At 45.2% G+C, this 17,410-nt stretch overlaps 1 long non-coding RNA gene across 1 annotated transcript; it reads right to left on the bottom strand.

The window, feature by feature from the left end:
• Window positions 1-8,449: 8,449 nt before the first annotated feature.
• LOC119374706 (uncharacterized) lies at window positions 8,450-13,186 on the bottom strand. The gene is made up of 3 exons (XR_005180268.2): window positions 13,102-13,186; window positions 11,404-11,473; window positions 8,450-8,510 (listed from the first exon to the last, which is right to left on the bottom strand). It is a non-coding gene; the product is annotated as an uncharacterized LOC119374706 (long non-coding RNA).
• Between the last annotated feature and the right edge of the window lie 4,224 nt (window positions 13,187-17,410).

Here is a 17,410-nt window from a genome sequence, read left to right as displayed (position 1 = left end):
GATTATTGCGAGGAATGCGAGGGATTATTGGTCGGCTGCCAGCTCGTAAAAAAAAAAAAAACCATCACGTGCTACGTGACGCCATAAAGGCAGAAAAAGAGTGTTCCACACTCGCCGCCATGGCTGCGATTGGCGCTGACTAACACTCCAAGGTTTAAATGCACATATATACCCCATAAAGTGGACGGGAGGATGACCGCCGCCGTAGCTCAGTGGTAGAGCATCGGACGCGTTATTCGAAGGTCGCAGGTTCGGTCCCTGCCGGCGGCAGGTTATCTTTTCGTCCACTTTACTTTCTTCACATTTATATTCTAAATACTACACATAACACCCCCTATACTTTTCTTGGCGTTATTGTCTGTTAGTTCTCATTAATATTGAACTCAATAACGCACTTCGAACAAAAAATGAGCCACATCCTGCACTTGGTTTAATCAAACTGAGCCAGATTCACTAAAGCTGCCCTGCGTCAACAATCGTGTCCAAAACAACCAAATAGCCGCATCCAATCTCGTTCATTTGTGACCTAGTTGCTTTGGCCTCCTGTTTTTGCTCCTTAATTGCTTTTCTTTGGGCCAGTTCTTACTTAATAAAGGACGTGGTATTGTAGAGCGAAACTCGAGTGGAAAGAGTAGGATGGCTTCTTTCTTTCTTCGCCGTTGTGTTTCCTTACGAGTTTCGCAAAATTTTCTGCAGCGGTTTTCCACTCAAGTTGTACGGCATTTCCCATGAACAGCACCTCGAATACGACTCAAAAACACTACGAGCGCCATTACTGCTCAAGTACAAGCCACAAAATTATGGCCGTTTTCGCGCAAGGAAATTGCGAGGAAAGGGGCCCAGGGTAGAGCAAATACTCGTTATTTGCTTGCGCAAGAACAGCCGTACATTTATGGCTTGTACTTGAACACGAACCGACTAGCCCAGGAACGTGTACTTCTCCGCCATTACTGCGCAGAGTTTGATCAAAGCGTTCTGTACCTTGTCCTGCCGTTAATAACTTTTCAATATGCAGGTCTCACAGTTATTTGAACATGTGCTTTAGAACAAATTTGCCTCCATACATGTGCGACGGTGGGATACCCGTGTACTGCGGGATGCCATTACACGTTAAGGAACACCAGGTGGCTGAAATTATCCGGAGCCCTCCACTACGAAGTTTCTCATACCCTGAGCCGCTTTGGGACGTTGAACCCTGGGAACTAATACTTATTTTAACTATCATGAATCTGAGCCACTGACGTACTGAATTCCAGACACGTGTAGTACATTGACGTTTGTGAAGACGTTCACGAACTTTCTGTAGAGCATGTGCATATCTGTAAAAAATACATCAATAAAAAACGTATGTTCGCTTGCACATTTCCAGTGTTGTTTTTAAAAGGAAACGTGCTTACGAAAGCGAAAATCTACGTTCTAAAGAACTGAGGTGTGATTTTGTGCGAATTGAACTTCTAACCATTCTGACAATTAAGCACTAGTGCTTTTGACGACACGACAGATCGACCAATCACTCTGATTGTTCAAATATTTGTGGTTCTCGGCGGGAGTTTCTCGAGCGGCACTTCGGCTGCGGCTGCGAAGTCTGCAACCACCCGTGGTTCGACAATAACCTGGCTACGATCGGCGGGATCCTGTCTCAACAACAACGGAACAATGCCATTGAGGTACTGACGCGGTACCTCTATGGTACAGCGTCAGTACCTGTATGGTACCTGTATGGTACTGAATTCTCAGATGTAATTCACTATGATGGAAATGTGTGCTGATGTCATTATTTATTCTTCAGATATACCCTGCTGTAACCTAGGACGTATAAGCAGCAGGGTAACATTCAAAACGAATCAGGTCATCATTAGTACAGAACACGTTGTCACTAGGGGTGTGCGAATATCAAATTTTTCGAATACGAATCGAATACGAATATCAACCTTCGAATATCGAATCGAATATCGAATATCAAAGGAAAAATGCCTCCACAGTAACAATATGTTATTTAACATGTAGCTACTTGAAAAAAAAAAGCATTAACAGCCTGACTGGCAACACAACATACACTGCTATCTCCAGAACACAATGTCCAGGCTAGCACAATGCACATCACAACACAAGCAAATATGACGGCACAATGAAAGTAATGACTAGATGTTAATCATGAAGAAATATGAGTTGCTCCACATGATCAGGCAGCAGGCGCTCCCTTGCAACAGAGACAACCCCCCCCCCCCTGCCACAGAAAAACATGCTCGCTTGGAACAGAAGTGGCTGGTATAGGGAGGTACAGTCGCGCTGAATATGACTTGCAACACGGGAGCGCGTGGCCTCACGAGTTCAAAGACTGCCCATGGCTTCCACTAGCCCTTATTTCCATAACTAAACGCTGTTCTCACACTCGGGGAGGATTCCAAATAAGAAAATATAATTTAGTTGCTGAAATGAAAAGTGGTTGAAGCCATGCGCAATCTTTGAACTCATGAGGCCACGCGCTGCCGTGTTGCAAGTCATATTGAGCGCTACTGTACATGGGGCAAAGCTTTGCCAGACTGGGGTATCTGAAGGTGCCTACAGTCCGCCACCAGTCACGTGGGTCACTGTCTTTCTTCAGAAGTGGTCCCGCATAGTGAACAAGTGGTAGTGCGGCACGTTACGGCCGCATAATATTGAAAATGTGCGGTTACATGATCGCCAACAGCGCTGCACGTCGGAGATGCACCAGCAATAAATCATACGTATTGCGGCGCTCGTCGCAGGCAGATATCGTGCCTCCGTGTACTTACGATGTTTATCGCTCATCTCGGCAACGTTTTTAGCTATACGAACGCAGCAGAAATCTGGAAGACGAGTTATTTTATGCATGATAATCGAATCGCATATTCGAATTTTTTGAATATTCGAAGTTATCGATTATTCGAAACTTTTCGAATACACGATTTTCGAATCGAATACGAATATTTCGAATGTAATATTCGGCGAATATTCGAAACTTTCGAATATTCGCACACCCCTAGTTGTCACAGAACAGTCGATTCCACTAAGGTACAGTTTGAGCTAAGAAAAAATTGCCGTGAAGGGTCTTTGAAGTCCAGTAATAATGAGTTCTAAAGTCGTGATCAAACTATTTGGATATTTAATGCGGTAGCTCAAAGGACCCCTGACACCGAATTTGGAAACTCGAGATGCTTGTGTTGTTTGATAGTCCTATATGCGGGGGCACTTCTGACCGATTATGAGTGACAAGCGTTGCCTTTAGGAATATTTTTATTTGCTTTTAAAGTAAGCCTGAGTGCTCATCTGAATTTTGAACTCCTAACAACATAACCACGAGTATGACGTAGACGTAGGCCCCTTGTGACGTTGCAGAGGTAAAGCAAGTGTTGTCGACGTCACATACAGAAAAAAATCTCACCATCTCCCGCTAAAGGGGACCTCAGGCGATGCGAAGCAGCGTTTCGGCATGTAGAGCCCGCGTTTCAGAGGGGGAGTGGAGAGGGGAGGGGAGAGAGTCAAGAGGAAGAGGGGAAGTGGAGAAGGGGAGGGGAGAGAGGGAGAGAGGAAGTGGAGAGTGGGTGGAGGGGAGAGAGGTAAAGTGGAGAGGGTGAGTGGAAAGGGGGAGGGGGAAGTGGGAGAGAGAAGGTAGAGAGAGAAAGTGGAGAGGAGGAGGAGAAGGGGGAAAGAGGTAAATTGGAGAGGGTGAGGAGGTGTGTGGACAGGGATTGCGCATGCGCAGTAAGGGTGGTCACGCCGCACACCACCACCACCGGATTGAACTCCGCTTTAAGATGCTTCACATCTAATATGCGCGGTGCACTGTGGTATATTGCGAAGCATGTTTGCTCTTTGCTCCTCCCACCTTCTCCTTCTTCGGTACGTGTCGGCAGGCAGCGTGAGCTCTTCCTGTGTATATTCTCCAAATGGCTGTTCAACAAGCGCGTGGCTGACGTCACCCAGTACTGAGCGCACGTCATCACGCGTGCCCCGAGGCGCGACAGCCGCGGCGCGGCGCTAGTTTCTTATCCTCTTTCGGCGCGAGTTTTGAACCTACACTAAAAATGACCATAATTAACGCTGCTAGGATTAATTAGACATCACGTTGGAACATCTACGGTGTCATTCCGCGATTACAAGACATAGAACTACTTATTACAACATAAATGTCACAAACAAAAAATCGGCTGTCAGGGGCCCTTTAAAGGGGCCCTCCAACACTTTTTGTGAAGCGCCTACATCGCTGCCGACCGCATCAACGCGTAGTGGCGCTCGCCAGAACTATTGCGGGCGGAAATGACAAAGATGGGCGCTGGCCTATGATTGGATAAATGTAACGTTAGAAGTAATAACGGCGTTGCCTCACAAAAGGGGTTATTATTGGGTTTAGTTTTTCTTTAGCATGCTTTTTTCATTGAGCTTTAAAACTGCAGCGCCCGGCAAAGAATGCGCCGAACGCCACGGCGCTGGAGGAAACTATAGTCGGTGACAGCCTAAGAATAAATATAAGCTCCGCCCACGAGGCCGCATTGTTCATATTTTACGTGCGTCCGCGCTACAAACGAAGTAGTTCTCAAACAGTGTCAGTGATTTTCACGCATGTAAACATTATTTGGCAATGCTGCACTGAAGTTCAAATCAAGAAAGCAAAGTTAGATTAAAACCAGTGTGAAGGCACGGAGTTCGGCGTCTGCTTAACATTATATCTGTTGTTTAAATCGCACCCCCCGCCGCGGTCATCTCGGAGTCTGCGAAGAAGTAATGTACATCTCAAAGGCGCTGGTTCTGCGCAGTATCCGTTATGGTATTAAAGAAAAGAATGGCACATTAAACGTACAATTTTAAATAAAGGAATCGTTTTTACGGTTTCACAAAACGAAACAAGGACATTAATCAGAATTAATAAGGTCGTTCGTAATTTTTTTACGAAGCTTTTACCGCCAGTTTTGTGTAGTCTGCTGTAACTATGGCAACTGTGACTCAAAGCGAAGTATGCCGAAGTGGTCTGACATTGCCTTCGCGAACTTCAATTCTTGTGTTGGCGTAAATACCGCATTTGCGTCTGGAGTCGCCGTGCCTGTCATCGTGTTTGAGGTAAACTCCAGGGCTTCATTTGACGTCTTGTTTCAACGAAATAAAAGCGCGCAGTGCACCTGCTGTTTAACTTTGGGGGCCATTGCATACCTTGCCGTTACGTTCACGCCAATGCGATGTACGCGGCTAAACTGGCGGTGAGTGAAAGCTTTACGTGGATTGTTTCTCGCTCCGACAATATGCACAGGCGGTGCCACGACCCCTTCAGCCCTTGAACATTTAACTGTTTGCAAAGCGGGGCCCAGTTTTGATGGAACCGGGGCTCCTACCTTCTATGAATGTGTGTCTGTGCGAAGATATATATTATATATTATATATATCTTGCCGATCGTCAGGCAAGAGGGTTTTCTGTCCCCCCACCCCGCCTAACCCCGGGCCAATTTATGACCTGTTTGTATCGAACACGTGCGGATTTGCTGGGTAAATCTGCGCGCTTTAAGTGGGAGCCTCCGTTGAGATACGTTTATTCGTGCCGCGTTGCTGCTGTCCGGGCATAAATGTGACGCGTATACTTCTAAACGTGATGATGGCGGGCAGCTGCCCTTTATGAAGTGACGTCCCCTGAAAGCTTCTCCCCTACAAGAGGCAGTGCAACGCGGTGCTGTGTTTAGAGGGGGTTTATTGCCTATCTGAAAGAGCCTATCGTGGCATGTTGGGTGGGGAGAAAGTCATACTGGCACACAAATAAGTGGTAACATGCGGAGCCAATGACCACGCCGACATTTATTTGCTTATCATCCGTATACAGTCATCTGTATCATCCGTATACAAGCATTACTGCAGTGACAGGCAAGAACCTCCATTCAGCACAGTCCTTGCAGACACGTGGGCATCATGCGGACGGCTCATCTGCGCGGTCTTTGCCGCTCTATTACCTGCTGTTGCTATGTGGTATCATATAGGAATGTGCCCACAAACGCTACGCGCGTCAGACGCATTCGGCTGTCTACGGGCCACAGCCAATACTGAACGCATGCATATCCGAAATTTGCCTGCGTCTGCCGACGCGGCCCCTCTTTTCCGCTATGGGTCCCAACGAGGTGACATCGGAACGCGACTCTCCTTCTGATGGAGTTCCTGCAGACGACTCGCCGCCAACGCCACTCCGGTATTTCAAAAACCACCAGAGTGGTAACATCATCGGCAGTGCTCTAAGGCAACTTATCTTGAACTGCTACATTAAGCTGCGGCGTTCGTGCATCGAGGTTGAAACAAGGACTTAGGCAACGGGCACTTCAACCTAGCACATCATAATATGCCGGTGGAACTGAATTCCGTTAACACGACGCAGCCGCGCCAAGAGGCACACGTCACGTAATCACGCACCGGATCACCACAATTCTCTTTATAATGCACACACCACACCTGGTTTGTTTGCTTTCGCACTGTGTCGCGCTAACGGGTTATGTTGGTCGCTTTTTAAAGTCTTGGGGAACTTAAACGCAGAAATTTTGGTCTGTCTTTCTGTCTTTCTGTTTGTCGGCACGTCCCTCGATTCAGCCACTCGGCCAAAGTTGAACCACTTGCCCAAGGGCCAGCCGTCTTGAACTGGTATGGCTGTTCATACTTGTGAACGTTGTCGATCAAAAAGTAAATATCATGCATATCTGAGGTGCAACATCACTAGGTAAGTATTAGGTGGCGTGTTCCTTTAATAGAAAATGCATACATACGTAATTTTAAGGACCCTAGTTTCTTAAGCTGCGCTGAAAATGCATAAGAATGGAAGCTTGAGCGAGTTGGTATGCGTTCATCTTTGTTGAAACAGCGCTCACTAGACGACGACGAAGTAAAACATTGGCCGCGTATCTGCGTGCTTCGCTGCAAATGTCGTCTAAAGACGATAGAAGAGGCGCTGCGTGAGATATGGACGCCATCTGACAATACGTCAAGAACATGAGTGCTGTGTTGCGGACTGGTGGTCCCGGCGCAGCACAGGCGAAGACCGGCGGGGACGCCAGCCAGCCCGAACACGCGGTTTGGCGCGAAGCGCTGAAGCAGAAGAAACGTCCGCACTCAACGAGTACTCTCCACACACTCTTTTATTTACACGTCGCCTGGCTAAAACAGCAATGCCAGAGCGGCGCCCCATGGCATTCGTACAGTGTAATACAGAACCGAAACCGAAACACAACAATGAGCTCGTGCAGAGGGCACGGAAGAAGTCAAGTTTAACGCGTAGTCGCATTTTCAGCGCAGCTTAAGAAACTAGGGTCTTTAGAATTACGTATGTATGTATTTTCTATTAAAGGAACACGCCACCTAATACTAACCTAGTGATCTTGTGCCTCAGATATGCTTAATGTTTGCTTTTTGATAGACAATGTACACAAGTATGAACCTAGTGAGCCGTTCAAGATGCCTGGCCCTTGGGCAAGTGGTTCAACTTTGGCCGAGTGGCTGAATCGAGTGACGTGCCGACAAACAGAAAGACAGACAGACAGAAAGACAGACCAAAATTTCTCCGTTTAAGTATCCCGAGAAAGACTATCGTCTTTAAAAAAGGCACAGGACAGGCGCTGCCTGTCCTGTGCCTTCTTTTACTTCGTCGTCGTCTAGTGAGCGCTGTTTCAACAAAGCTAAAAATGCGACTGCGCTGAAATTTGCCTTCCTCCGTGCCCTTCGCACGAGCTCATTGTTGTGTTTCGGTTTAAATTCTGTATTGCACTGTACGAATGCCATGGCCCTATTGAAAATTTGCCCAATGGTGGGCATGATGGGACCCACCACCCATCATCTTGGTGGATTATGGTACTGGGTAATGATGGACGCATGGTGGACAGATGGTGGGTGATGGACGGATGGTGGGTGGATACTGGGTGATGGACAGATGGTGGAGGGACGGTGGGTGGATATTGGATGATGGACAGATGATGGGTGGACGGTGGGCGATGGACATACTGGGTGTATGCTGGGTGATGGGCAGATAACGATGGGTGCTGGACGCCCGAGTCAAAGTGGACCTATGCAATTATTTACAAAATAAGACATTGTGCTTCCTAACGTAATTATAGGCAATCTTTTACCATTGAGCTTAACGTGTTTACTTGCTGTGTCTACACATGGCCAAGCATGCAGCCACATGTCATGCAGCATGGAATCAATGAATGCATCTTGCACCAAATACTCATGTTTATTTGTTCTCCGTGCTGCCATGCCTAACACGTACACCCTGCTGGCTTGCTTCATAAAGCAACTTCTTAGGAACTTGCAGATGGGAGAAAGGCAGTTTTCTTGAGGCAGTGCAGCGAGCCAGATGGGGTGTGCTTTGAAGTACTTTTCCAGGCATGCTACAACAGAATTGAATAAAAACAAATAAGCTGCTTTTGCTAAATTTGGAGCAATAACAGGAAGGTGAACCATAACACTTACCTGACTCTCACTGCGTGACTTGAGTAAGCATGGTGCCTCAGGACAGCTCCTTTGCAGATCTAGAGCAAAAAGGCAATACAAAATATTAAACAAAACACTTCAATTACATGTTTTTACTAGAAAAATGCTTATAGGTTAAAAAGCACGAGCTCGTACGAGCTGCTGGTGACATATTTTAAATTTTCCAAGAAATAATTCTCAAAGCATCAACAAGCTACAAACATAAGTAAATTTGACAAGATGCATCGTCAGTGTGTGAGAACGCCTTTTGGCTGTTACCTACTAGGTTATCTACGTGCAACTTTTATAACAATGCCTTGGCAAAAAGCTCTATAAATGCACCTCATCTGGAACTCTGAGACGATTAATATTTACAAACGTCGATGACATGGAAAGGTTATGCGGCTTTGAATGATGATCAACAGTACATGCATGACTACCCCAATCAGCTGTGAAAATGGCTCAAGCTATCGCTCTCTCGCAGCTAAATATCCGAGACAAAGTTGATGAGCACGGTGAACAGTTTTATTAAACCCCATTGCCAAGATAGCTGCTTAAGACATTGCAATGACATAGTCAACAGAGAAGCGCAAAATTATGTATTTCCAGGTTTGTTGAATCAAAATAACATGATACGTCGGCCACGCCACTAGTTTGCTTTGCGTTGGCCTATATGTATAGTAGAAAGGAGTTTTCTATTGCATATACTTCATTTTAGGCCAAGACCTTGAAAAGTGTACACATTGGCTCTGACTACCTTGTTTCCTAGTGGCGTGTGTGTCATCTTCACATGTTCTTGTCTAACGCTGTTTCTTTGCCTTTCATAATGCACCGTCCAGTGCAGTCGCAGTCAAGCACACTACTGATTGAGATGTGCATTGCAAGCATGCAAATGTGGTTAACAAATATCAGCAAAATAAAATGCAAGGCACAATTACCTAGACAAAGATAACTTGTTTTGAACGAGAAAACTGTCCTTTCATTATTGCGTTTCTTCCACACAGACTCCGCAGAAGTGAGTCGCAAAAGATATGTTGTTTTGATGGGCAAAATGAAGTATATGTGACGCACCCATTGACGGCCTTTTCTATAGAATATACATCATTGTTTTCTTGTTTTGGGATTTTGAAAAAACCGGACAATAATAAGCAACACAAGCTAATGTGCATTCACTATGTCTGGCTGAGTAGCTATTCAATTAATGCAACATTTTAATAACAGAGCGAGCTTCGTAAAAAGAGTGTAAAAGAAGGTTACAGCTGTTGCTCATCGTAACAAGTTTGCTTGCCCTGTCCTTTAGCAGATTTCTAAAAAAATACAAGAATCAAAGAAGGAAAACTGTAGTGATGCACCATATGGCACAAGGCAATGTGTGTGAGTGGCTCATCGCTTAGCCTATAAAAATGGCACCATATCTTAAAACAGTGGTCATTCCTGCCGTGCCTGAGTGTGCATTCTCATAAAGCTAAAATTATTTCATTGTTTTGACACTACTTAAAAACTGATGATAGTTTTTGACTCCAAATTGTTCCACAACGAGTCCTATTGTGATTGTTTTCTTGTTCTGTAATCATCATGCTGTTTCCAGCAATTCGCCAGCAATGTGATGTAGCATTTCAAACTGTTAGTTTCTCACGAACAATGGTGAGACATGTTGTTTCTGCCCTAGAGATGGATGCACTAAAGCAAAGCAAAAGATAAATTATGGCCATTTATTTTAAGGTGTAAGGTAAACGACATTAATTAACAACCCCATGAAGGCAGTATGCAATGAAAGAAAGGCAGAAAGTATGGAAATTATTTAATTAAAAACCATAAATTATGTAAATGAAGAAGAAACGAAATGACTGATAGAAGTTGTGTGTCCATACTTCTTTCAAAGAACTATTACCATAGCTTTAGCGAGAAAGAATCGACAGCTCGCACACCAATTAAATGCTATATGATTACACGACATCCAGCATGCCTGTCCGGTTGATATTTTGTTTTGCCTGGGTTTTTATATGTTATATAGAAAAATTCTAAGTGCACGGAACCGAAAATTTTATTTCTAAGAAACGCTCCTAGCGCGGCAAAAAAAATATTCGAAGGTGGCGGCGCGGCCTTCCTGTTTTTGCTCACTGCAATGCTTTTGGATTTCACGGCCCAATTTAACGCAAACTATAAATGATGTGTCGAAAATTGTTTTGCTCCTTTTAATGCGCATTACTGTGAATTACATTCATGCTTTTTATGCCGTCCTCAAAAGGAAAAAATGTGAAAAAATGGCCAACACGGTCCAAATCTACAAAGTTTGCTAACTTTGATGCGCCCCCTTGGCGTCTTTCCTATTTGACACAGAAACTTCAAAACAGTGTCAAATGTAGAAAAGAACCTTTGCAACATTTATGCGGAAGATAGTTTTCCTACAGGCAGCGCAAAAAAAAAAATAGTTGAAGAAGCAAGTATTTTCAAAAAAGTTCATTTTCAAAAAATGAAATAAAAGAACACCGGCCTGAATTTTGACGACACTTTTTATCAAAGAGCGCTTATGTCAGTGACCACACGGTTTTAATATCATGTGTCCTCATTTGCTTTGTTCACGAGATATAACGGGTCAAAATGACTCTTGCTGTGTGTGCTCACTTTAGTGCGACTGATGGTTGTTATCAGCTTGCATTGTGCATAAATATCAGTTTTAATTATTTTCCTGCAGTAAAAATTTGCTCTGGTGTCTTGTCATTAAGAAAAATGTTAATTTTAAACTTGAAATTCTATGTTGATGTGTGGCACATATGTCCTATGTATTATAGAAGATTCCTACTCCACATAAGCACTCCTATATGTTTCCATGTTCACGCATAGCAGATGAAACTTATTGAACATCACCACATGTGAGTAGTCACACAAGTCGCAAGTTTGATCTGTGACAACAATAATGCCAAAATTGTTTACAACAGAGCTGTGACCTACCTGCATTTGTTCATCACTCAGGTTCACATCAGCATTGGCTGCATATGGTCATCACCAGAAGGGGAGGCGGCTGCAACAATTTTATTGTTAAAGCATTGGGGAGGATTTCGTCTGGTTTATTGTTAAAGAAATCTGGCAGGAGAGACTTTGAGAGAAAGTTGTGTAACAAGGCTGTTACCAGTCAACTCAGAGGTTATGCCAAGCAGGCGTGGTCTCACGCAAACCATACACTAAATAATAAATGGGACTGACAAATACAGGGATATTTTTAACTTCGTTCATCATGGAACTAACACATTATGCACTGATCAGCTTATGTGTTAGACAGAAAATAACACGAGGGAGGTCAATATATTTCACTAATAACACACATCCTAGTCAGGCCCACATGCTATAATGGGCATTCGACAATTACCCATCTAAAAGAATGTGAATAAATGTTACCTGAAATTTTCAAAGCCTCATCGTACAAGCGATTATTGCTCAATACACTTTCCCATGGATTTTACTGAATGAATATTGACAGCATGTGCTTTGCTGCCTTCAACATGATTTATGAGAAATACACTTTGTGCTTGATGAAAAGTGCCATGTTCTTGCAGAATTTCTGTGGTCTACATGTTCTTTACATCCAGCAAAGCTCCGCATGCCAGTGTTGCACTGTGCCATGTCAGTGGATTAACACAGGAAGTTGGGCGAGTTGGGTGCGTTATCATATTCAGCTAAACGTGCAGCGCAGCATAGGTGAGGGAAGAGTTGACACGGTACTTCATTTCTGGTCTATGCCGCGCTGCACGTTCAACAAAACAAGCCATGTGAGTGCCATATTATCTACCTTAGATGCAGGGTGGCTTGTTTCTGTCCTTAGCAACATACACAACGTGCAACCACATTATAGCATACTTTATGCAATTTAGCATACTTTAGCAAATTGAAATTTATGGCACCGTAACAGAGCCTGAGCTCTAGTTCGTGGGTACGATTACAGCGCTGTGTGGTGCTTTATGATACTTGCCAGAGTCATGGAAAACTGCAGTCAACATATCGCTCCACCAGTAGAGCGCGAATAGCGTATGAATGGTTTTACATAAATGCACTAGCACATAAACACAGTGATAAGTGCTTACCACAAGCTATACAGCTGCGGTAGTTAGGAAACAAGTAATACCAATCCAATAAAGGCAGAAGTTGAGGGTAAGATGGGAGCTTGAAGCGATGAAAAATTCGTGAACACGGGGTGCCAGAAAAATTCGTGTTCACGAATTTTGCGCGTAATACCACTGTCACACGTAACTGCCATGCAAGAAACCACATACAGTGCCGAAGGCAATAGCAAATTCAGATGAGAGTACGCCTTGCCAAATTAGGTCAACATGCATAAAGGATAAAAATGGGTCAAACTAACTAAACTAAATACAGTGTCAGGCTGCAGAAATTGCATTTTTCGCAAATCTACCTTAGCTATTGCTTAAAAAGACGACAAACAATGTCCAATAGTACTCACCTAAACGCTTTTGACGGTCACGTTACTTAAGGACGCACAAAATGCACGCCTAAAGAAAATATTTCTACATACACACACATGCACACAACAACGACATGTGGTACCAACAAGTTATGCGATTTCCTTCAGCAACAACGCATACTACAATAACAACGACTGACAACGTACGAAGCGTAACATTCAAAATTACTTACCTCTGGCAATAAAGCACGCTGGCAGCGTACACTGGAGTATGACCGCCGGTTTTCAAGCGATGCGCAGAGCAAGGAACGACCAAGACACCCGCGTTCCGGCTGTCCGCCGGTATAGCTCCCGAAGTGCTCGAGCGTCAAAGCATTTTCCAGGCCCACAGAGCGTGTCGTCGAGTAAGGACTGCGGCGCTGCTACTCGGTGATGTGCGGAAACATTTGAAGAGGGCACGGTGTAAAGAGGGTCTCCAAAGCTATGAATCACGTACGTACTTCGATCACACCGAACAAAGGAGTCGCAGAGAACGGAGTCGCACGGCCGGCATCTGGTGACTATTTGCACGGTGCCGCGGATCACACTCAGTGAAGAACTTGCGCTTACGTCAGTAACCGCGACACACAACACACAACGCGAGGCAACGCAGTAAAAATCCACCGCATGAACAAAACTCGGCACTACGACGCACACACGAAATGCTGGACGCCGCCATGTTTGGGAAGAGAAAAAAAAAAAAAGCGGCAGGGCGGTAATGGCGACACTAGCGCCACCACCACCTCAGTTTCAGTTTCGGTATCAACATATCAACAGAAAAATCGTGTGTACGTTGCTACAAATAGCTCAAACACGTGTACTAACGCTGCAAGAAGGAAATGCGCTATCTTATATGTTTTGTCTCATCAATCTGTCATTGAAATTTACAGCAAGTTATACAGATGTAGTGGAATAGTTAGTGAAGTTGTTCAGGGGAGGTCGGCCTTTGACTGCAATGTGAAAATGCACATCATGCATTCACGAACAGTTTGTGGTGTAATTACATCCGCAGCTTAACGAATGTTTACCTTCAGCCTTAACTTCATTTATTAATACAAAAGGGAGTCTGCTTTGAACCATGTGGTTCATTGCTTCTCGCTTGGTACAGCTGAACGCGTTTTGCTTCATCGCGGGACTTTAGCGGGGCGTTGACATAGCATTCCAATCACGCGGAAACACAATACAAAAGATAACTAACCGTGATTGCGTTTTTCGCGTGTTGTATACGTGGTTCAAAAGACACGAAATCGTTTTTCATCTCGGTGCCCACGAGTGCACGTTGTACGCACTGCAAATGCGCTGTGCGATGTATTTTTGTGTCGTTTCTTAATCCACGAAATCACACCGTTCGTGCAACATGCATTAGGAAATTGTGACACAGCTGCCGGAAGTAAGTTATGAAGAATTGTGTCCGCTGTAAATGCATGGGTAAAACAGCATATGTCTGCCGCTTCGCGTTGCGCCTTGGGCGCTCTCACTGTTTCACCAGTGCCGTCACGCGCCCGTCGCGCGAAGGGCACACATTACTGCAACATAATTTTTTGATGACATCGGAGCCGACGGAAGTCCTAATATTGGAATAATGTAAACGCACTGCGCGAAATTGTTGCCTTATTTCGAACTGTTTGCTTAGACTTCATAGTCATCAATCGCGAGCTGCCAGCGGTTATACTTGCAGCTCCCGCTCGTATTCACAAACGTACGTCCCTTTCCTTACGCGTAAAGGCGGCCTTTCGTAAGTAGAACTTCAGGTAAAGTGAATGAAAAGGTAAAGCGACGACCTTTCAAAGACCCAACTTAGGACATTTTAAGGGCACCTAACGAAAGACGCCCTTATCCGTATGAGTGACTGTTATGGGAGCGAAGCTATGCGCGTTTTTGCGCTTGAAATCATCCATTCATGCGCGTATAACTTAATCCTACTACAAAAGGTTAAATCAAATGTGCATTTACGCTACTGAAAACAAATACAGCTAGTGTTAAACGGGTATTTTGCGCGTTTCTAGCGTTGCTGACTCGCTGGCTCGTGTTGGCTAAACTTTCTTTTCGGCTAAACACTAGACGTCACAATAACGTGTTTTCTAAATTTGCCGTCGTTTCATTTGTGTACGTACCATGCACGTGTTTGCGCTGGTGGTTGTACGGTACGTTTGAATTCGTAAGCTCTAACAGAGTGAAGTGCGTTGTGTGCGGTCTCCTCGTTGAGCCCGGGGTCGTGCCTGTTTCCCTCCATTCGGCTAGCGTCCTCAAGGGAAAGCGTCCTCAAGGCGGAATTCCCGTAATGTCCCCTTGCGGCGTGTTGTGTTGCCGTGTTCTGGCCGTTCTCGCGGCCGTCAGAGTGACGGCTATAGAGAAACGGGTGGTGTGTGCGAACCGAAGTGAATGCGCGTGAACGATGTGCCTGTGTGGTGAATATTACCTCCTTCTGAATGTGTTCTAATTCGGCTTTATTTCAATAAATGGGTAAGATTTTCTCATTTCCTTACTTGTGTTTATTTACTTCGGTCGGTGTTAGCACTTTTGCCGTTAGATTTACGCACCGAGCACTACCAGCGAACTAGTTGGGGTTATTTCAAAGAAATCGGAAGGCTGACTACACGGAAGAAGCGTTTACGGCAGATGAGCTCTTTTTTCGCATCTTGCTACTTTCGAGTAGCGAAGACAGCGGCATTTTGCCGATACTCAGGCTCCTGATGTTTGTTCAAATTATGGCTCAATCGTGCCAGCTTCATCGCCTTCCCACGCGTGATATGTATCCTCGATGAAATACGACACGTGTGATTGCTCGCACATTGCTTCTAAGCTTTTTTTTTTCTTTTTATTGTTGCGGATGTCGTGCTTTATACGCAAATACACACATCGCTATGCTGGATTGCATAAGTCCTAGGTACCTCGAAAGCTACCTTACGGAGGCTTCTTTTTCGTAAAGTTGTCTAAAGGGGGCTGCTGAGGATAAAGTGTGTTCTTGAAACACGGTAAGGAGCCGAGCAAGTAATAAAGATGTACTCGTGCGAGCACACCGCCGAGCTAACGGTACGAACCAATACGCTAGCGGTCGATCGAGTTGCTTGTAACCGTCGCGTACAACAATCTTTGACAACGGACATCGTGTCTATGCGAAATTAGCCCAAGCATGCAGGCGACGCAAAATGTAATTTTAGAAGTGTTGCACTTCGTCGCTTATGCTTTCTCCAATTAGGGCTTTCGTCAGTTAATTGTCATGTGCAGCGCTTGCCTCTCGCTCGTTGGTTCAGAAGTGAACTCTTCTCACTTCCATTTTCAATGCAAGGAAACACCTGTAGATGCGCGTTTACAGTTAATGCACAATGCCATATAGTTCAAAGTTGTATCACAACAATTCGGCGGTTTTCTCGGATGAATACTTCTATGCATCATAAATGCAGCTGATCACGAAGCATTCATAATCAGCAAGTACGTGTCCATCGACAGAGGCTCCTCATCATGTTTTTATTATCACATCTATTGCACCCAGCATCCACTCGGCACATCTCCACGTATGCCACCACCCACCCACTTTGCCCACCGGGTCTCCCACCAAACACGAAGCATCCCTGCATCCACCCAGCACACCCACCAATTGTTCCACCACCCACCAACTTTGTGTCTCCACCACCCACCCATTATGCCCACCGAGTGTCCACCAAACCACCAACTCTCCCACCATCCACCCAGCACGCCCACCAAGGGTCCCACGATGTCCACCATTACTCCCATCATGTACACCACGTTTTCCATCATACCCACCAGAATTTCCACCATTTCCATCATAAATTTTATGGTGGGCAATGCTGGGATTTTCAATAGGGGGGTTGGTGTTGAAAAACTAGTTTTGAGAAGGCCAAGAAGGTGAAAAAGATATTTAAAAAATGAAAAAGCAGCGTTGTGGGCGGCCTTGAGGCTGCCGGTTGTGGGCGCCGCTCTGGCGTTCCTGTTTTACCCAGGCGACGTGTAAATAAAAGAGTGTGTGGAGAGTACTCGTTGAGTGCGGACGTTTCTCTGCAAAGGTCTTCGCCTGCTGCTGCGCCGGGACTACCAGCACGCAACACAGCACTCATGTTTCCCGACGTATTGCCAGATGGCGTCCATATCTCACACAGCGCCTCTTCTATCGTCTTTACACGACATTTGCAGCGAAGCACGCAGATACGCGGCCAATTTTTTCTCTCACGCTTCCCCGCACACAGCAGAGCGCATGTCACAAAAGACCACCAAAATTCCCACTTTGCGGGCTCTAACACACACACACACACACACACACACACACACACACACACACACACACACACACACACACACACACACACACACACACACACACACACACACACACACACACACACACACACACACACACACACACACACACACACACACACACACACATGAGGCAACGCTAATGCCATGGCTTTTGCAAGCGGTAAATCATACACAGACGCGCACATTCCGACTTCAACTTCACCTCACTGCACACGAATGAACGCG

Source organism: Rhipicephalus sanguineus, chromosome 11 (assembly GCF_013339695.2).
Source record: "Rhipicephalus sanguineus isolate Rsan-2018 chromosome 11, BIME_Rsan_1.4, whole genome shotgun sequence".
Lineage (NCBI taxonomy): Eukaryota > Metazoa > Arthropoda > Arachnida > Ixodida > Ixodidae > Rhipicephalus > Rhipicephalus sanguineus.
This window is presented reverse-complemented; position numbering and strand designations above follow the sequence as displayed.